Below are 23362 nucleotides of genomic sequence, written 5' to 3' on the forward strand. Positions count from 1 at the left end.
ATAACATCTATGAGTAGGCGATTAAACAGCTGACACAGCAGAATAGTAGCGGGAGTTGTCTACACTGATGAATCTTGAATCCCTCCATCTGAGTTCTCCATTTTGTTGATCAAACGGCTATGAGAAGTTACAGAGTATTTTAAAAGGGAATAAGTAGACCAGGGCTTCCCAGGATATCCACAATGAACATGCATGAGAGAGATTTGCATACCAAGAAGGCAGTGCAGGCAAATCTCTCTCATGCATATTCATTGTGGATATCCTGAAAACCTGGCCTGCCAGTAGATCTCGAGGACCAGACTGAAGTAGACATTCAACTTTATGTGGTTTATAACTCACTGGTGGAGGAACGTTATTGTTCAGTGATGGTTCCTTGAAACTGTTGGTCCCAGTCCTATCCCAGTTGTGACCATAGTGGAGATGACTGAGCACAATAATATTTATTGATACAGCTAATGCATATTAAAATATAAATAAAATATTTATTTCATGATAATTAGTAATATGGCATTGTAATTATTATAATGTGTAAATAATGACAGCTTAGCAGGGTTTCAAAAAGGTTTGAATAATTTCCTAAAAGAAAAGTCCACAAGCCATTATTAAAATTGACTTGGGAAAATCCACTGCTTATTTCTAGAATAATCAATGTAAAATCTGTTTTACTCTTTTAGGATCTTGCCAGGTGTGACCTGGATTGGCCATTGCTGGAAACAGGATACTGGGTTTGATGGACCTTTGGTCTGTCCCAGTATGGCAACTCTTATGTTCTCTCTTCTCTCTTCCCTCTCCCATCCATAGTTCGGTCTGAAACATTTTAGGATGTATTTAAGATGAAGATCCAAAAGCATTGTTAGCAGGGCCTTGCTGGAGACCAAGGAATGAGACTTGGAGCTTTCAAGTCAAAAGCATAAACCTCCACTTAGCACTGTCATGGACTCTCGGGATTAAGGAAAGGAAACATCTAGATCACCAGATAGACAGAAATAGTCGGCCAGATATGCATTTAGACCTCACATACAAAATGAGGAAAGCTTCCAAAAGTTTGAAAACGGATATACTGTACAGTGAGATGGCATTCCAGTTTCTAACATTGTTCATAGCCCTGGCATTCAATTGGACAATCATTTGAGTAGTATTATGCAGGTTTGGTCATCAGTGGCAGCAGGTTTCTATAGATAAAAATATTGGCTAAACTGAGTTATATATTGTGTGCTAACAGTTCCTTTTACTAAACTGCGGTAAGCACTAGCGAGTGTTTACCGCAGGTTAAAAACATTTCCCGCAGGATGCGCTCTGGATCCTACAATAAATGGGAATTTTTGCATGCGCACAGCGTGCAGAAAAAAAATACAGTAAAACCTTGGATTGCAAGTAACTTGGTTTGCAAGTGTTTTGCAAGACAAGCAAAACATTTTATTAAATTTTAACTTGCAATACAAGTACATACAATATACACACATCACAACTGAGCGATGGTGCTTCTCTCTCTGATGCTGCAAGAGTGTAGTGACTGTTCTAAAGAAGCAAAGTCTTGCAATACCAGTACATAGAGTATACACACGTGACATCATCACAACTGAGCCGATGGTTCTTCTCTCTCTGACCCTGCAGGAGTGTAGTGACTGTTCTAAATGAGTGAGGTCTTCCAATACATTACATTAGTGATTTCTATTCCGCCATTACCTTGCGGTTCAAGGCGGATAGTATTATGTATTAAAGTTTTTTGGTTGTGGAATGAATCATCTGAGTTTCCATTATGTCTTATGGGGAAATTCGCTTTGATAAACAAGTGCTTTGGATTACAAGCATGCTTCTGGAACAAATTATGCTCACAAACCAAGGTTTTACTGTAATAATTTTTCTTTTTCTGTAAGGGGGTATATCTGGGGCGCAGACAGTGGGTGTGAGAGTGCTAATCAGTTAGTGAGTGGGGGCATTACATCATGGGGATTTATGCAGAGAAACCAATTTGGGGGATTTTTTTTTCTCATATTTATGTTCTCAACAGTTACTGCATTTTGGCTTTTCAGGACCAAAAAAAAGAAGCAGTACTGTATAATGAATAAATCCCAGTGGTGACTTATTACTGACTGATAGGCAGAGTGAATCCTATATAATAAAACGCTAGCCGCGCATGCGCACTCAGACCTGCGTGATCTGTAATCCCTGATCCGTGACCTGTAGGTCCGTGGCCAGAGTGCGTATGCAGCGGCTAGACAAAGCGGGAGAAACAGACTCGAGCGCTGTGGCCGACTCAGGATGGGAGGATGCGCCGCAGCAAAGTGCTGCACAGGTACTGGAGGGGGAGAGACATATCGCTTCTGCACATACCGGTACAAACCTCCCTCCAGCGTTGGCAGCCGCAGCATGTTAAACAGGCTGCTTCGCGACTTTCTCCTGCAGTTGAGTCCCTCTGCCGCATCACTAATGATGTCATCAATGACGCGACAGAGAGACTCAACGGCAGAAGAAAGCCGTGAACCAGCCTGTTTAGCGTGCTGCGGCTGCCAACGCTGGAGGGAGGTTTGTTATTAAAGTCATCTCGCCGGGAAGGTCGCAGAGGGGGAGAGAATGGCTTGGAGGGAAGAACAGATGGCAGGGCATGGAGGGAAGGAGGAAGGTATGCCAGACCAAGGGAAAAGGAAAGAGGAGATGGAGAGAGGCCATATGGGACAGAGAGAGAGGGGGCGGACACTGGATGGAAAGAGAAGAGAGGGCAGTGAATAGAAGGGGCAACATAGAGGGTGAACAGTATTCTAGCACCCGTTAATGTAACGGGCTTAATGACTAGTTTGGAATAAAATGCCAAGGTACCCTTGGAGAAGAGAGTAGAAATAGGTAGGATAAAGGCTAGTGACACATTCGTTTTCAAGCCTACAATATAAGTCATTGACCGAGTCCTTTCTTTCTTTAGCATTGTTTACATTTGCTCAGAACAGATGAAGATCTCATTGAGAAAATGAAATAAATGAACAGTCAATACTTTCAGCTGAATGTAGTTACTGTAGGATGAGATAAAGAGGGCATAGGACAGTAGAAGTGTGATAGATTAAAATATGTGGGCTGGTATTCAACTGGTGGCAGTCAGCTGCTTTTTAAACACTGACTGTGGCTGTCTAAATTAGCCCTGAGTATTCAGTGCTGGGCCCTGTGCAAGCACTGGCACTGAATATCCGAGGCTAATTGTTTTGAAGCATATGCAAGTACCAGCTGATATTCAGCCAGGGCCCACATAAGACGTTAACATGCCATGATAGTATCACAACTAGACTACTGTAATTCCCTGTACACTGGCCAAACCAAGAAGAGTTTGCATCAGCTCCAAATAATTCAGAATGCTGCAGCATGACTAATAGACCGCTGCAAATGGTGTGACCACATTAAGCCTTCCTACAAAAACTACACTGGCTACCAGTACCTTATTATCTCCTATAAAATTCCCACCAGCACGAAAGTGGGTGCTTTGAAATGGTGGCATGCACTTTGTCCGGGTTTTGAAATGCCTCCTCAAATCGCATCAGTGGGGAGCGGGGCTAGGGTGGGTCTGGGGATGGGATTAGGGCGTTACAGGGCATGGATGGGTGGAACTCAGCGGGCCTGGGTGCGGATCTATGGGCTCTGGATTTTCTGATTGGAAAATCAGGCAACCCTACTCATTGGCATCTGAAAGGGTATTTGTGACCCCTTATCTATTCATGCTTTGCCAATAGAGTGTTTTATATTCTACACTTGTGTGTAGGAAGGTTTTTTGACCACTCATACTTTTATGTATCTTTTGGCTTTGCAACATAGGGGTTTTCTCCTTCTTTTGTTTATTTGGGGGATTCCATATAGAGAATGACACGGTGACAAAATTCATTACCGTTCCCGTCCCCACGGATAACCGCGGGAAATAATCCCATGTCATTTTTTAGTGTTTATTTCAGCCTCAGTCCTTCTACACCAGCATTTTTCAAAGCAAAGCTTGTGGGTCAGTGGTTGTGGCCATTCATACTCTGATTTTTATGTGAGCCAAGGATAATGAAGCCATTGTGACATCACTGATGTGATTGGCTCTTAGGCACTGGTGGAATGAGGCATTATGACATCACAATATCTGCTCTGGATACCAGAGACTGTCATTCTGTAGTGTCTGTTTCAACCTCAGTCCTTCTACACCAGCATTCTTCAAAGCAAAGCTTGTGGGTCAGTGGTTGTGGCCATTCATACTCTGATTCTTCCCTCTCTCCTTAAAGAATGACATGAAGATGGTTTCCCGCGGTTATCCGCGGGGACAGGAATGGTGATAAATTTTGTCACCGTGTCATTCTCTAATTCCATAAAGATATTAGCCATGAGGTTTAAATATTGAGCAAAAACCTTGTGGAAGAAAAAAAACTTACACTGCACATACTCTTTTTTTTTTTATTGTGGTGAACGGACAAAACCTATGTGATGACTATCTAGCAAGAGCTAGATGATACAGAGAATGGATAAAGAGCATACAAAGGAGAGATCAAAACATGGAGCATCAAGGTGATTAAATTGACAGGTGGTTGAAGGAAACCGTGAACTTCAAGAGAAAGATCACTGCTAAGATCCAAATCCTTCATGACTCTGCAGCATTAAACCTGTAGTGGAAATGATCAAGGCACCCTAAATAGCTTACGATCGTCTGCTTCCACCCAGCTTCATACAATGAGGAGTTACAGTCATAAACTAAACTTGAAATGACTTGTGCCAAGTACGGTGGCTAGAAACATATAAAGGCAGAGAAATATTTCGCACATCAGATGATATCCTGATATTGTTACCAAAGAAAAGATCACGATGCCTTCAATTTGTATTCTTAGAGGGTAGATATGGTTTCTGAAAGGCAGAGTAGATGAATTACAACAGGCTCTGAATACTTAGAAAAGGCTGAAGAGCACTTCCAGGTCAAGGCAGCATTCTTTCCTAGCTGAGGAAGGAGCTTGCAATGAAAACATTAGTCATGTTCTTTTTCATTTTGTTTCGAGCTTCTATCATTCCTTTCTTTCTTTCATTTTCCACTGTCTTTATTGAGGTCACTGTTTTTCATTTTTATTACAGTCAACTAACAGCCCCATCCCCTGTGCATGAAGACAGAGGCCCTCACTGACTTCTGAAGGAAGGAACTGCAAGAAACCAAAGAAAATGTTTGCTTTCATTTTTCTGTCCTCTAAATGCTAGACAGTATCCTTCAAATGAAGACTATGTTCCCTGCTTCTAAATTCTTCTTCCCTCCTTCCAGCCATCCTCTCTTTCCTCTCTACCTCTGACAGCTTATAAATATGAAATAATTTACACATATGCAGATGATATCCTCATCCTCCTCGAAACAGATCCAAACCTTACAAATCTCCAAGAGAACATCACATCATACATAATGAGACTTCACGCCTGGTCCCTCTCAGTACAGATTAAATTAAATGAATCAAAAACAAAATTACTCTGGCTCGGCCCAAAATTAGCTCACCTGCCCGCCCTCTTCACCCTACCCACAGGCCCTGCTCTACACCTTGAGTTCTCAAGCAAGGTCCTTGGCATCACTATCGACTCCTCCCTTTCCCTCAACGATCACCTGAATTCCCTGGCAAAATCTTGTTTTTTCAGCCTCCTCATGCTGAGGAAAGTTAGATCCTATTTTCACCAAAAGCATTTCACCGTCCTTGTACAATCCATCATCCTATCCAAACTCGATTATTGTAACGCCATCTACTTAGGCCTAACGAAAAAAAAGTCTTCGCAGACTCCAGCTTATCCAGAACACTGCGGCTAAGCTGATTTTTGCTAAACGCAAATATGACCACGTCTCCCCTCTACTTACCAATCTTCACTGGCTCCCAGTACTTTCCAGAATTCATTTCAAATGCTCCTGCCTGGCTTTCAAGATCATTCATGGCATCCTTCCGCCCCTAATCCCTCTATCCTTCCTCGCCCCGACACCAACTACCACCAGATCTACCCACAGACATAAACTATTCTTCCCCTCTCTACACTGTTGCCAACATTATTAATATTATCAAATGTATACTACCATACTCTTTAATCCATTGCATGAGATGTATACCGCTATACTCTTTAATCCAATGTACGTAAAGTTTCCCTTTATTGTATTGAGATATACACTGCTATACTCTTTAATTCATTGTACGTAAAGTTTCTCTTTATTGTATTTACATTTTCTTTCATTGTATTCACAGATTCTTTATTGTAAACCGCCTAGAAGTCGCAAGATAGCTGGCGGTATATAAAAATAAAGTTATTATTATTATTATTATTACACGGCTTCCTCCACGCAGGTAAACTGGGTAGATCCCTCCTCTCCAAAATCACCGGCCTCTGGAACGACCTCACTGTCCCGCTGCGGAACCTGGACTCCCTCCAACTATTCCGAAAACAACTGAAAACCTGGCTTTTCTCTAGCATATAATAATCTCCTGATTACATCCCCTCTTTTTATGCTTTGTAAACTCTTTCTCTTCTCTCTTCCCATATTTTTTAAACTCTGTAAACCGTGTCGAGCTCCACTTCAGTGGAGAAGATGCGGTATATAAACCTAAGGCTTAGTTTAGTTTAGTTTAGTCTTTAGTTTTAGCTATGCACCCCAGCAATGCCTGTATGGCCACCTCTTATTTTCAGGTGTTGGTAAGATGAGCTCCACTACCAGACCTTGGGCCATCTCAAAGCACATCTAAAGAAAGATACAGGGAAGGGTGACAAAAATGATAAAGGGGATGGGATGACTTCCCTCCGAGGAAAGGCTAAACAGGCTAGGGGACATGCAATGAATCTTCTAAGCAGTGGCGTACCTAGGGTATGTGGCACCCGGGGCCCATCATTTTTTGACACCCCCCCCCCCCCCCCATGTAAAAAATTTTTTTTTTTTTTTTTTTTTGCAATAACCATGAAATGGAATAAATGGTCAGAATAGAAACAGGCAGTGAAAATTTTCTTTTATTGAACCTCATATATGTAACCATTATTCCAAACATAACATAACATAAATTATGTCTAAATTGTCATGACATTAGAAGTACATATGGAGTAGTTGCAGGTGATGCTTGGGACAGTTCTGATTGTGTTAGTTCGGTTTTATGTGTTTTTTGAATAGAAGGGTTTTTATTTCTTTTTGAAGGTTTTGCAGTCTGTGGTTGATATCAATTGGTTGTAGAGTTGGGGGTCGAGTGTTGCAGCTTGAATGGCTAGGAGGTTGTCGAACAGTTTTTTTCTTTTGACGTTTTTGGTTGGAGGGTGTGTGAATGGTGCACAAGTTCTCCTATGTCTGTTTGAAGTGGATTGAATTATTTAGCTGAAGAAATTAGTTACCCCCCCATTCCACACACATTAATTCTCTTCCATTTTTGTTCCCATTATAAAAAACACTGATAAGTTCCCAGAAAAAAAATACATTAAAATAAGAAGTGAAAACAAAGGCCCCTACAGATGAGAACATAACATAAGAATAGCCTAACTGGGTCAGACCAATGGTCCATCATGCCCAGTAGCCCATTCTCATGGTAGCCAATCCAGGACACTAATACCTGGTCAAAACCCAAAGAGTAGCAACATTCCATGCTACCGATCCAGGGCAAGCAGACACTTCCCCCATGTCTTAATAACAGATTATGGACTTTTCCTCCAGGAATTTGTCCAAATCTTTCTTAAAACCAGCTACACTATCTGCTTTTACCATAACTTCTGGCCACTTCATTTTTAAGTTTAGATCTTTCCTTTCAAACAGAGACCTTGCTAGATGTCAAATACAGCACAAGGTAACTTCACATGGACTTAGCTGTGCAGGAAATGTGAATCTCCTCATACACCCACCATATAGTGCAAAAATGTGCAAAGGTCTGTTTTTTTCTTTTGATCACTACATAGCCTAATGCCACACAAGCAGCGCTGTTACAAACATATTCTGTAGGTCAATGCTAAGGATAACAAAGTTTCCTTCCTTGGACCAGAAGGAGATAAACCACTGGAAGAGATCCCAAAACAACACCCAAAGACCCACTCAGTGTGTGAATCAGTTGAGTGGAGTGGACTAACTGGGGGGTGGAAATGGGCCCGGAGTTTGCTCAGCAGAATTTCCCAGACCACCTCTTCCTCTCAACACATTGACACGCTGCCACCATCACCACTAGGAACACCTCACTGGGTAGGCCAGCTATGCTATAAACTTTATAAAACACATTATTATATTTTCTTATAAAGCACATATTTTAACTGACCTCTCTGACATCCTCAGCCTTTCCATTCACAAAAATAGAAGGAAGAAAAGTTCCCATTTCCTGCTGTCTCATGTCCCCGGCCTATACAATATTTTTTTTCTGCAGACCCTTCAAAAGTCTGACCAAATCCTCGTTTCACTTGCATTATAAAGTACTGAGGATGCCATCTCTCCCCAATCCCAGGTCCTAAAGTCTAAGACAGTAGCGCAAACTAATGCTGCCAGATACAGGAAAAAAAATTTTTGATTCGATTCAGCCCTATTGAATTGGTTTTTCAATTCGATTTTCCTGCCCAGTTGGGTGATTTTTTTCAAAACTCCTGGTGGGTTTTATAGCTTTTTCACCCCCTTTGGCTTCTCCTAACCACACTGGCGCTGTGGTGTAAATAAAATAAAGAAACAAAAAGGACTTTTCCTCTTTCTGTTAAATCCTAGCTCACGTTTGCAGTCCAACACCAGCTCTGGCAGGATACACATTTCAAATCTGACATGTTATAATCACAAAACAGAAAATAAAATTAATTTTTCTACCTTTTGTTGTCTGGTTATATTTCAAATTTTGTTGGTCCAAGGCTCTGGTTTTCTTCTGATAACTTGCTTGCCAGGGTCTCCTTCTTTCTGCATGCTAACCATCCATCTGCCAACTCTGTCCTCCCTTTCCATTTCCCTTCCCTTCCCAGGAAGTCTGGTATCTTTCCTTTTTTTCATCTCCCTCCACAGATCCACCTTTTCTTAAATACCCTTTCATCCGGCATCTCTCCCTCCTTCCCCACCATCCCAGAGTCCACCATCTCTCCGTTTCTTTTCCTAATTACCCTCCTATCCAGTATCTCTATCCCTCCTCCACACCATCCCTTGTGTCCAATTTCTCTCCCTTTCTGTTCCTTCCCTCCCTAAATCCCATGGTCCATCATCTCTCTCCCTCTCCTCTATTTTCAGACCCATTATTTCTTCCCCCCCCAAAGTTTGGCATATGCATGTCTCTTTGAACACCCCCTTCCCTCTGTGTACTTCTAAATCATGGTCCCCCCCCAAAGGCCTGTCCCCCCTTAAAGGTCTGCCTGTCCCACCTTGAAGGCCTGCACCCCCCTTGAAGGCCTGTCCCTTCCCCTTGTAGGCCTGTCCCCCCCTTGAAGGCCTGCCTGCCTGTCCCCCCCTTGAAGGTCTGCACCCCCCGAAGGCCTGCACCCCCCGAAGGCCTGTCCCCCACTTGAAGGCCTGTCCCACCCCCTTGTAGCTTCTCCCCCCCCCTTGTAGGCCTGTCCCCCCTTGAAGGCCTGCCTGCCTGCCTTTCCCCCCTTGAAGGTCTGTCCCCCCTTGAAGGCCTGCACCCCCTTGAAGGCCTGCACCACCCCCCTCGAAGGCCTGCACTCCCTTGAAGGTCTGCACCCCCCCCGAAGGCCTGTCCCCCACTTGAAGGCTTGTACCACCCCCTTGTAGCTTCTCCCCCCCTTGTAGGCCTGTCCCCCCCTTGAAGGCCTGCCTGCCTGCCTTTCCCCCCCTTGAAGGCCTGCACCCCCTTGAAGGACTGCACCCCCCCCCCCGAAGGCCTGCACTCCCTTGAAGGTCTGCACCCCCCCGAAGGCCTGTCCCCCCCTTGAAGGCCTGTCCCACCCCCTTGTAGGCCTGTCCCCCCCTTGTAGGCCTGTCCCCCCTTTAAGGCCTGCCTGCCTGCCTTTCCCCCCCTTGAAGGCCTGTCTCCCCCTTGAAGGCCTGCACCCCCTTGAAGGCCTGCACCCCCCCTTGAAGGCCTGTCCACCCCCCCTTGTAGGCCTGTCCCTCCCCTTGTAGGCCTGTCCCCCCCCTTGTAGGCCTGTCCCCCCCCTTGTAGGCCTGTCCCCCCCTTGAAGGCCTGCCTGCCTTTCCCCCCCTTGAAGGCCTGTCTCCCCCTTGAAGGCCTGCACCCCCCTTGAAGGCCTGCACCCCCCCTTGAAGGCCTGTCCCCCCCCCCTTGTAGGCCTGTCCCCCCCCCTTGTAGGCCTGTCCCCCCCTTGTAGGCCTGTCCCCCCCTTGAAGGCCTGCCTGCCTTTCCCCCCTTGAAGGCCTTTCCCCCCTTGAAGGTCTGCACCCCCCCAAAGGCCTACACCCCCCCCCCCCGAAGGCCTGCACCCCCCTGAAGGCCTGCCTGCCCCCCTTGAAGGCCTGCACCCCCCCCCGAAGGCCTGTCCCCCCTTGAAGGCCTGCCTGCCTGCCTGTCACCCCCTCCCCCTTGAAAGCCTGCTTGCCTGCCCGCCCGCCCCACCCTGAAGGCCTGATGCCCCGACCCACCCCGAAGGACCGCTCGCCCCCCTGGCCTCCCCGCACCACCTATGAACAGCCGCAGCAGGATCGCGAAGTCAGCGTCAGCATCCCTGCGCTGCTTCCTGCGCCACGGTCCCGCCCCTCCTCTGACGTCAGAGGAGGGGCGGGATCGCGGCGCAGGAAGCAGCGCAGGGATGCTGACGCTGACTTCGCGATCCTGCTGCGGCTGTTCATAGGTGGTGCGGGGAGGCCAGGGGGGCGAGCGGTCCTTCGGGGTGGGTCGGGGCATCAGGCCTTCAGGGTGGGGCGGGATCGCGGCGCAGGAAGCAGCGCAGGGATGCTGACGCTGACTTCGCGATCCTGCTGCGGGCTGCTTCACAGATGGTGCAGGAAGGTCAGTGGGGCGAGCGGTCCTTCGGGGGTGGCGGGGGACTGAACGGCAAGGCCGGGAACACCCCCTTAGGGCTGGTACCCGGGGCGGCCCGCCCCCCCCCGCCCCCCCCCCGCCCCCCCCTAGGTACGCCACTGCTTCTAAGTAGTAGACTTAAAACAGACCAGAGAAAATATTTCTTCACCCAATGTGTAATTAAACTCTGGAATTCATTGCTGGAGAATGTGGTGAAATCAGTTAGCTTATCAGGGTTTAAAAAAGGCTTGGATAATTTCCTAAACGAGAAGTCCATAGGCCATTATTGAGATGGCTTGGGGAAATCCACTGCTTATTCCTAGGATAAGCAGCATAAAATCTGTTTTACTACTTGGAATCTAGCTAGGTACTTGGGACCTGGGTTGGCCATTGTTAGAAACAGGATGCTGGGCCTGATGGATCTTCGGTCAGTATGGCAATTCTTAAGAGATGGCACAGGGGAGATAAGACATAAAGCTATAAATCCTGAGTGGAGTTGAACAGGTAGATGTAGATTACTTGTTTACGTTTTCAAAAGTACAAGGATTAGGGGGCATGCAATGAAGCTAATATGCATTATATTTAAAATAAATCAGAGAAAATATTTCTTTACACAACATATAATTTATTACCAGAGAACATGATAAAAGCAGTTAGCTTAGCAGGGTTTACAGAAGGTTGAGACAAGTTCCTAAAAGTCCCATAGACGATAGACTTGGGAAAATTTACTGCTTATTCCTGAGAGAAGCAACATAAAATCTGCTTTACTCTTTTGGAATCTTGCCAGGTACTTGAGACCTGGATTGGCCACCGTTGGAAACAAAGCATTGGGCTTGGTGGATCTTTGGTCTATCCCAGTATGGCAATGCTTATATTCTTATGGAAGTAGATGAAGGGTTCTTAACCCAGTTCTTGGGACACACCACCACTGGTTTTCAAGATATCCACAATGAATATGCATGAGATAAATTTGCAAGTTTGACCTGAGAACTGGGTTGAAGTAGATGACAGAGCAGATAGAAGGAAGACTATAGGTGGGAAGAAAAAAAACCAAGGGAAACTGGAAATTGTAAAAGCACAGACCCTATATATAACAGGAGAGTAAAGCCAAACCAATCTATGAACTCAGCAGTCCTTCAATAATAATTCAATTCCTTCCTGTAGATTTAACAAGTCACATACTTGTAGCTTTCTGCAATATTAACAAAATAGTGAAAAATATTATATTGAAAGATTCCTTTCTGCACAAGTTAATACAGGTTCAATATCAAGGGCTCTTTGAGAGATAGTCAGAGGAAAATGCTAGAGCTGTTTTCATGCACTAAAGAAAATAAGGGATTAACTACGTTATCAAATCTGACAGTTTCAGCCAGGCCTAGCAGTGTAGAGCAGAGCTCCCCCAACTTTTCCCCATTGTAGCATTTGAAAATTCACATAACCCTAGGTGGTAACCAAAAAGGAGTGGGGAGACCGCAGGAGGAGCTGTGTTGGGCACAGGGGCAGAGGGAAATGGGTAATGAGAAAGACTGATCTAATTTTACTAGAGAAAGTTGTAAATAAGTAAGAACACAAATATTAATAGAAGCGATGCCACCTTCGTAAGCAGCTACAGTACTCCCCTGAAATTCATGGGGGTTCCATTTCAGGAACCCCCGCGAATTTTGAGAAACCGCGAATACATTTTTTTAGGCAGGGGAGGCAGGAGAGGGCAGCTGGAGTGCTCGCGAGTGAAGGAAATCACTCGCTGTATGCTCCGACTGGTAAGGCCCACCTTTAATACAGGAAGAGGCGGTCGGCGCATACAGCGAGTGATTTCCTTCACTCGTCGGCGCTCCAGCTGCCCTCTTCTGCCTCCCCTTCGCGGTCGGAAAATACCACGAATGACTGGGACCGAAAACCGTGGACCGCAAATTCATGGGGGAGCACTGTATATGATTTTTAATCCATGTACATGCACTCACAGTCCTAGCTAATGATTTGCTGATCCTATTTGGGGTCACAAACCAAAATTTTGGGACTTTTGGTCTAGGGTATCAACAGCCAACTACGAGGGGGGTGCTGAAAAGTTCTCAGTCCAACTAAGAAGAGAATGAATGTCATGGATAAGATTCAATCAATGATCTGAAACAATGTCAAAACACAGAATTTAGTTTCTGCAAATTGACACTTAACGGAATAAGATAACACTTTTTTTTCAGCTACAGTGGAAAAATAATGCTCAGAATTTAGGAAGCTGATTGGTTGGGCTGAGAACTTTTCAGCACCCCCTCATAATATCAAATCAAAACTGACCCAAAATCAACACTATTTTTTTCTTCATCTGTTTTCTGGGGAATTTCTTTCATTTTTTCTCAGTCCAGATGCCTGTAGAAGGTAATTTTAAAAAAGATGAGTGATAGTTCGACATGTCGTACATGACACAGAGATAGTCGGCAGCTTGGTAAATGACAACTAATGTAGACTTCACCAACAGAACTAGACTTGGTCAAGCAGCTATTTGAACTCCATTGCCTAGTTTGAGGGTCTGAGAATAATTCTACACAGGTCAGAAGTGGTCACGGAATTGCAAGAGCAAGACAAATACCCTGCAGTGCGTGTCCCAAACCTGGTTATGCATTCTAATCTAATCTAATCTAATGCTTAGTTTTGTATACCGAGATTTCAATCCAGGAAAGCGCGACTTGGTTTACAATGATTAAGTTAGGCCAATAAGGGCATATAGAGAATTATCAAGAAAGATTAGTTTCCAAAATGTTTAGCAAACAGAATGGTTTTCAGAGACTTACGAAAAAAGGGAAGGGAACCAGAACTTCTTAAGCGAAGTGGAAGGTCGTTCCCAAGTCGAGTAAACTTAAAAGACAGAGATTGACTAAGGGTCTTGATTCTTTTAAAACCTTTACTAGATGGACAGGACAGCTTGAATTGTTGATCACCCCTTGCAAAAGAGTTCCAAGATAAAGGAACTAGGGGAGTAAAAAATACCACAGAGGATTTTAAAAGTGACACAGGCACATTTTAACTGGATTCTAAAATATTCAGGGAACCAGTGGAGATTATAAAGCAGTGGGGTCACACGATCAAACTTGCATTTCCTGAAAATCAATCTAGCAGCTGTATTTATATCTAGATTCTTAATCCCACACAGTACTCAATGCCCACTTCGTTCATCTGGCCAAAATCTCCTCTGAACAAGAAGATCTGATATGTTCTCTGTGATGGGACCTCAATGGTGGAAGGCTCTGCCACATTATATTAGAAATGAAAAAGACGTCACAATATTTAAAAAATCTTTAAAATCCTATCTGTTTAAAGATGCTTTTAATATTTAAAAATTTTTTAAAATTTTTTTTAGTGAGGTTTCTAATCGTGCTATGGTTTAATTGCCCCTCACCTCCTTGTTTTTTCCTTTTTCTACCAAAAATTGAAAATTGTAACTTTTACTTTTTCCCTCCCGACTCATGTTTGTATTTTATGAAATTATATTGTTAAAATGTTAGTTTCTCTTTATTATTCTTTAATTGGATTTTGTACATCACTTAGTAATTTTAATAGGCGATTCATCAAATGTATTAATAAACTTGAAACTTGAAACTTGTATTCTGGACCAATTGTAGTCTAGAAAGACAGGATTTTGTAATAGTGAGGTAAAGGGCATTACAATAGTCAAGGTGAGATAAAATAATCGACTGAACCAAGATGGAAAAATGGTGTTGATGAAAAAGGTGTTTGACCTTCCTCAGCATGAGATTCAGTGACTTGTATCAAAGATAGCAATGTTGGGTAAAAAAAAGTAGTGTTCCATCTGAGTATATGGAATAAAAGAGCATATGGAATAAAACTATCATTACTATTATATTTAAAACTGTGCTTTACCCAAAATATATTTATTTATTGGGAAATAATGTACTATTACTACTTATCATTTCTATGCTTTGATGGATTGCGTTATGGTTTCACTCCTTGATGTATAGTGCTGCATATGTCTACCGTAGTTAGGACCTTTTAATGAGTGAAATCAATTTTATGCACATTAAATTGTAAATTAGCCATTACATCAATGTTGTGCATGCAAACTTTGTAAGGTACACTAACAAACTAGGTAGTCCTTTTACTATGATGCAGTAGCTGATTTAGCACGCGCTAAATGCTAACGTGGCGCCAACGCGTCCGTAGGATATAATGGATGCGGTAGCGCTTAGTGCGCGCTAAAACAGCTAGCGTGCCTTAGTAAAAGGACCTCTAGGTGAGGATATCCCCCATGTGCTCTATGACATAGCTTTGGGAATTAGACATTCAATGGTGCTCATCAAGTGAACATTTTCCCATCATATCTCTGGTTTAGCTGCTGTACACTTATCTAGCAATCCCAGAAGGACCGGGCCTACAAAGCCCCCATCATGTTTCCTTTTTTTGGTCTTAAAAAAAGAAGAATCAATCGCATTGTTCAGTCCCATAAACAAGTTAATAAAAATACCATCTGTTTCCGCTGGAGAGGCAGAGTACTAATGTGCTGAAACGATTCACCTTTACAGCATAAATTTGGAATCAATCTGACTTGCAGGATCATGAAACAGCAATCTCGACCAGATCAATTCCCACTTTGAATTAGACCATTAGAGTTGATTTGTTCTGTTATTTCTCCTTTGTTTCTTCAGGGGTTTATTTTTTTTTTTGTTTTTTTTTTTTTTAAATCCTGTCAGAACTGTGAATGCCAAAGAATCAATTTCAGGATTTTGCCTGTAGCATCTTGCACAACTAAACAAGAGACTTGACATTTCAGTACCAAACAAGAGACGATTTATGAAGCATCATTGTCTGAATGTCACATGCCAATCTGGAGAACTGCAAATACCTGAGTACTTTTGTGATGAGTATTGAAAATATTTTTGTTTAGGATATGAATACATCTGGTATCATCTGAAGTGGGATGGGTTTTCTGGTTTCCTCATGGGAGGCATCATTTCTGAGAAAGTCCTTGCATGTGTTAAATATACAGAAGAGGATCCATAGAGGGTCATAAGAGAAATTGCATTCTTTTGATTTCTTTTTTTTTATCTGTTTCTCCCTGTGGGAGATACTGTATCCCCCCGATTCTATATATAACATCCAAAGCTGCATATCCAACTTTTGGCACACTTCCAAGATGAACATAAGAACATAAGAGTTGCAATACTGCGACAGACCGAAGGTTAGGCACTGGATAAATGTTATTCTATGTAAGGCGTGCACCCTTTTAAACTATAGTGCTTGGTGCTGAATAATATACTACTACTATTTAGCATTTCTATGCTTTGATATATAGTGCTGCATATATCTAGTAGTGCTATAGAAATGCAAGGTAATAGTAGTAAGAGACAATCCCTGTTTGATAGAGCTTGCAATATAATCAAAACAAACAAATGGGACAAATAAGGGTTAGGGAATTTCTCAGAGAGGGAATGATAAAACTGACATTGATAAGAGTTATTGGCACCGTTTACTGAATTCCTTCCCATTTTGTAATGGTAGGGGCTCCCACGCTAACTCTGTGCTAATCGGGCAACATGCGGCAATTTACCTGCCCTACCCAATTAGCATAGGGCATGCCTTCTCTCCTAAGGATAGGGAAGAAAGCTTAACCATATTCAAGAGAGCTTTACCATATTCAAGAGCAACATATTCAAGCAAACTTTACCATATTCAAGAGAGCTTTACTATATTCAAGATAGCTTTACCATATTCAAGAGCAACAAAATTATTGTTAAATTTGATGAGAACACTTTGGCCCATTGTCCAATTACATTCTTGTTTATCAAGGTTCCCAATTATAGAATTATCGCATGTAGTCAAGGTAAAACAGTTGGGCAGCATTTGAGTCATCAAAAATTTGGCATTAGGAAAACAATTTCTTATGAGGGAACACATAAAAAATGTGGGAGAAGCCAGTGGTGTTCACAAACGATTGAGGGTAATGAATGGACAGTTCCAAGAAAAGGGATAGTGGTGAAGGCGAGATCTAATACTGAGTGCAATGGTACTTTTGATGTATTATATTTTTGATATGTCCTTGTGAAATGATATATGAGGTTAGGCGAAATAGCTGTCCTGTGAAGATCCGCCTAAATGAACATAAATCTAGAATTTCTACTGAAAATATCCAAGCTCCCATAGTCCAACATTGGCTCAAACAGAAACATACTATGGATGAATTACATTGGCAAATTATAGATCAAGTAATAGTAGGGAGGGAGGTTGGTAACTTTGAAAAATGGTTGAATGAAAAAGAACAAAGATATTCACTTGTACCCCAAAATGTTTGTAAAAGTCCTGTTTGTGATATTCTGTGCATGTTATTACTGTAATGCTGCCTAGATATAGGCGGTTGATAAATTTTTAAAATAAATCAATCAATCATGGGTTAAATGCAGAGCTAGAGTGGGCATCTCTAGTTTCATTGGGAGGTTTTGCGATTGGAGTAAGAGTGAATAGGCTGTTCCAGCTGGAAGTATAAATTAGTAGTAAAAAAAACACTGCCGCCATCTTGATTTGATAATTTATTGGCGTCAGATGGCATTGACAGTTTTAGTATGAATTATTTTAAATTTAAATCATAAGATTACTTGAATGGTTGTAAGATAAATACAATAATTTATGTATCTTTTTCAGGGGAGAATCCTTGAGAAAGCTTTGGGTGAAAAATGTTGAATGCAAACCGACAAGTGGACCAGTAAGCCATAAATTCTTAAATAATTAACCCCCCCCTTGCTAAGCCACGGTAGAGGTTTCTACTGCAGCCTGGAGCGCTAAATGCTCCGATACTCACAGAATTCCTATGAGCATTGGAGTATATATCACCCCGGGCCGCAGTAAAAACCTCTACCATGGCTTAGTAAAAGGTGTGGGTGTGGGTGTATGGAGGGGGGTAAATTAAATAAAAAGGTTTCTCTTAAAGTATAAAAAGAATTTTTGATATGAATGTTAAAAGATAAGGACTAATGATGATATGACATGTAAAGCTTTTGGCTATGAAAGCTTTTGAGCTTTGAGTGGTGTCGCTGAGGCCCTGTATATATATTATGAATATATATTGAAAGTTTTGTAGACTCAGGGTACAAGATTTGAGATACTCTCCATCTGTAAACAAAAACCCTTCCAAACTAAAAAATATTTCCTATTTTTTTTTTTACTGTGGGGTTGGCATGAGCCGAACCCAGGACTCCTGCGGGATGCTTACTGTAGCTTAGTAAAAGGATCCCTTAGTATTCTAAATACTAAGAATATAAGAATAGCCTTACTGGATCAGACCAATGGTCCATCAAGCCCAGTAGCCTGTTCTCACAGTGGATAATCCAGGTCACTAGTACTTGGCCAAAACCCAAGGAGTAGCAATATTCCATTCAGAATCCTAAAGAATAGTAAGATGAAGAGAACAAGAGGGCACTCGCTTAAATTAGAAGGGAAAAGATTCCGTACAAACGTAAGGAAGTTCTTCTTTACCCAGAGTGGTAGAAATCTGGAACATTCTTCCAGCGGCTGTTATAGGGGAAAACACCCTCCAGGGATTCAAGACAAGGTTGGATAAGTTCCTACTGGAACAGAACATGTGCAATTAAGGCTAGACTCAAATAGGACACTGGTCTTTGACCTAAGGGCCGCCGTGTGAGCGAACTCCTGGGCACGATGGACCAGTGGTCTGACCCAGCAGCGGCAAATCTTATGTTTTTATGTTCTTAAGATTCTGGAATCCCACAGAGTAACAAAAGAACCCGGAACCTCAAAGAGTAGCAACATTCCATGCTACCAATCCAGGGTAGGCAGTATTTTAAATAGTTAAATGCATCACATGCACATAAATATGAGTGCCTAGGTTATAAAATTGCCCTTTATTTGTCACAATGATGGGGAAATTTTACTTGTAAAGAAGCAGCATATCAAAAGTTTGGCACATTTCAGCAGTCCATAAATGAAATAATCTTATTGTACTTTGATTGACTACTCAATTAGAGCAGGTCCAAGTTTTGCCATAATTTTTGCAGTTAGGTTCATCCTGGAACAAACAATTTTAGATGGTTGGCTCACTGTTTTCTCGCCACCATGATCCCAAGCTTCAGAACAAAATGCAAAGTGATCTGACCATGGGGTCAGGGCAATGTCAGTTCCTTGAATAGAGAAGTCAATATTTCCACTCCAGTGATATCACACTAGAAGAATATGACCTTCTGAGTGAGAAGAAATATTAATAACTTGAGTCAATCCTAATATCTGAATAGCCTCTGGCAAAATTAGATATTAGATCATCAGCTTCTCATCCAAATGGACATTCAAATCTCTTAAAACTAATAAGTCTTTACAGGTCATGGACACTGCTGCAATCAGATCTAATAAACCACCTAAAGCCCATTTGCCTTATTTGGGGCTCTATAATTTAGCAACATGTTAAAACCATCCATACAATATAACTAACAAACATTCTGATCCTAATCTAATCTAATCTTCCATTTGTGAGTCACGCATACCTATATATACAGGCTCAAGGTGACAGATCAAAGAGAAAGAGGAAGGGGAAGGAAGTGGGGGAAGGGGGCATGGAAAAGAAAGAGGAGGGACCTAAAAGTATGGGGTGCTATATAGAATTGAAGACAGTTAATTGTCAAAGAAGTGAATCTTCAGGTTTTTTCTTTCCTGATGGTTTATGGTAGGTTATTCCAGGTTTTTATACCCAGATAAGTTAGCATAGAGTGTAAAATTTGTTTGTAGTGGAGGTATTTTTTAGATGGCAGGTTTAGTTGGATTCTGTTAAGGATTTTATTTTTAATGTTGACCAAGCAGTAGAGAATAATTGAATAAGAGGGGCTGCTGAGTTTCCGTTTAGAATCTGGTGTAGGATATATGACGATTTGAAAATTATCCGGGATGAAATTGGGAGCCAATGTAGTTGCCTAATGAAGGTTGTGATTGAATCAAATTTCTTTAATTTGTAGATTAGTCTAATGGCTGTGTTCCAGATGATCCTGCTAGAGGCGGCAAGGAAAGCTATGCTATATTGAAAATTCCTTTTTTCTTCACAAGAGAGATGGTAAGTGGTAAGTCTAACTGAAAGTTAAAATCACCTGGCCCTGACCCTGCAACCAAGATTCAATGAAATAAGCCACATCTACCTTGGAATTAAAAAAGATATTGAGCAACATTTTCATTTTGTTCTTACATAAATTTACTTTTTTTTTTTAAATGAAAGAGAAAATAGATTAGCAAAATTTTCCAAAGAAAAATGCAATGGAATTGATATTCAGAACAATTCATACTGGGCAAGAACGTCTCTTACATGATGCAAGCTTCCACATTAGAGTAACCACCATGGAAACGGATGTAGGTGTCATCACTGATGATATATTGAAATCCTCTCTTTGGAGTGCAATGGTGGCTAAAAAAGAAAATAGAATTCTAGAAATTATTCGGAAGAGAATGGAGAACACAATTGAGAATATTATAATGTCTTGGTATCTCTTCATGATATTACACATCCAAAACTACTTCTTATCACTTATATAACGCTGAAAGGCATATGCAGCGCTGTACATTTATAGATGGTCCCTGCTCAGAAGAGCTTACAATTTAACTTGTTCAGACATGACATGACATATAGGGTTGGGGATGCAGAACCCAAGGTGAGAGGAGTTAGGAGTCGAAAGCACTCTCAAAGAGGTGGGCTTTTAACTGGGCCTTGAACACTGCTAGAGACGGAGTCCACCGTAGGGATTCGGGCAGCTTGCTCCAAGCATATGGCGCAGCAAGGCAGAAGGGACGGAGTCTAGAGTTGGCAGTTGAAGAGAAGGGTACAGATAGGAGGGACTTACCAGCTGAGCGGAGCTCACCGAGGGGGGAGGATCATAGGGGGATATAAGTGAAGAGAGATAGGGGTCCTTTTATTAAGGTGCGCAAGCTGTTTTAGCGCATGCTATACGGTAACGCGTCCATTATATTCTATGGACATGTTAGCATTTAATGCATGTTAGCATGCCTTAGTAAAAAAGGGGGATAGTGAGTGAGTGCATTTGTTGATCAGTAAGAGGAGAATATGATGAGCCAACTCAGGAAGGCTGTGCCATGAAGCGTAAAGCACAAAGCAAGGAACTGGCAATGAAGAAAGCTGATTTTAGTCATTTGGACTCTATAGGGAGAAAGAGAGAGCAAGGGGGGGGGGGGGGCGCAGAAGCCTGCTTATCTTTAGCTCAGATATTTGACACCTTAAGCATAAGTTTGGTCATTGCATCTCAAAAAAAGATATAGCATCATTATGGCACTCCATTTTTTTGTATTGTGGATGCAGGATGAGCTAACTGAACTCTGAAGGTTGTTCATGATGCAAACTTCTTCTAAAACCAAGAAAGGTCAAGTGCATCGCATTACGGGGTTCTTTTGCTAAGGCGCGCTAGCCAATTTAGTGCTCGCTAAAGATGAATGCGTGCTAACTACTAACGCGCCCGTAGAATATAATGGACGCGTTAGTACTTAGCACGCACTCAATCGGTCAGTGCACGCTAAATCGGTTAACACGCGCTGCATCAGCCCGCACGCCTTAGTAAAAGGACCCCTATGTTTCCCTGGTGGTAAGGTATGAGAGCTTAGCCCTCGATTTTACCGTTAGTGCATCTACCACTCAGTCGGATGTTACTTTAACATTACACTGCTTGTGCTTTAATCCTAATATGAAGAATTTAATTAAAAAAAAAAAATGTTTCTTGCTTCTATACTGTTTCCAGTTTTCTTTCTTGCTTTAGACTTGTGTAAGTTTTTCATTCTTGTTCAGTGTTTTTCACGCTAATCCTGGATTACCCCTAGCCAGTCTGTTTTTAAAGATATCCGCCATGAATATGCATGAATACATCTGCATATCATGAGGGTGGTGCATGCAGATCGCTGTCATGCAAATGCATTGAGGGTAATATTCAGTCAGCATTTAAACACTGACAGCTGCGGGCAGAATTAGCTCTAGATATTAAGTGCTGGGCCACGTCCAGGCACAAGCACGGAATATCTAGGGCTAATTTAAGCGGGGCAGGCAGCTGGAGCGTATGTGGGTTCCTGCTGATATTTAGCTGGGGCTCGCATAAAGCAGTTACGTGCATCCCAGCTGTATATTGGCCGGGACCTGTAAAACTATTGAAAATGTGCCTTCAGCCCTGTGAGCCCTCTCTCAGTCCCCATTCTTCCATTCCCCAGCCCCTCCTCACCCCCTCCCCGAAGGTCCCCTCAATCCCCAACTCCAATGCTCTCCCATTGGATACCCAGCTTGAAAACTCTCTAGAAAAATTTAAATCCAACCTGAAGACTTTTCTTTTCAAGGATGCCTACAACTAGAGAATGACCCCGGGGGGAAATGTTTCCCCGTGTCCCGCGAGAACTCATTTCCCCATCTCGTCCGCACCAGTTCTTTTCCTGTGCCTGCCCCATTCCTGCAAACTCTGTCCTCACCTGCACAAGCCTCAAATACTTTAAAACCATAAGCATTCGAGGCAGCGTCAGGGACAGCGACAAAATTCACGGGAACAGGGAAATTGAGTTCCTGCGGGGACGGGGACAAATTTGGCCCCGTGTCATTCTCTACCTACAACTTCTAATCAACAGCTCTTTCTAACAATCCTCATTTAATTCATTGAAGTATTTTGGACCAAACAAAATGCCGAGTACCTCCCCCTTTTCAACTTACGCTAATGTACCTCCCCCCCCCTCTCACTTACCTCCCTTTAACTTTTATTTTTCTCAATGTATTTACTTACTTACCTTTTGTCTCCTCCCCCTGGTTTAATGTACGTCACTCTATTCTTACTCCCGTTTACTTTATCTATTTTAACTTTAGATATGATATATTTTTTATTCTAAACCATTTAGATACCTGCCTGATAAACGGTATATCAAAATTAAAGAAACCTGAAAACTCCCCAGTCTTGATAGTTCCCCCGAGCCTATATTAGCATCCATGTGGTCCAGTGGGGAGCAGGAGTGAAGCCCACTCTCTCTAGTCCTTTGAGGCTGCAAGCCGTGACCTCTTGCCATTAAGGTATCCTAATTTTGACCGCTTAAGTATGTTACATATGCCTAAATGTGGGACTGAGCTTAACCCTGTGTGGAGTTACCACAGGGGAAGGATTATCTGATTTTTCCATATGAAGATTAACATGTGGATGTTTGGGTTGATTTTTAATGAATTGAACGAATGAAAATTTTAGAGGTGTTTTTTCTTTTTTTGTATTGATGAAGATAGTTTAATGTTTTGTTTTAAAATTTGGGGTTGATTGTTTTGCTGTTGATTGGAGGGAAGGAAAAGTATGAGACTATAAATTTTGGATTGTAAGAATAATTAAAACATCACTTGTCTTAGACACATAGAAGAAGCATGCCTTAAATATTAATTAATAAATGAATGAATGAATATATAAATAGACCTGAGAGGCAAGAAAGTCAAGGCAATGGAGATGAACTCTTAACTTTAAGATTTGCCT

This window comes from Geotrypetes seraphini, chromosome 13 (genome assembly GCF_902459505.1).
Source record: "Geotrypetes seraphini chromosome 13, aGeoSer1.1, whole genome shotgun sequence".
Taxonomy (NCBI): domain Eukaryota; kingdom Metazoa; phylum Chordata; class Amphibia; order Gymnophiona; family Dermophiidae; genus Geotrypetes; species Geotrypetes seraphini.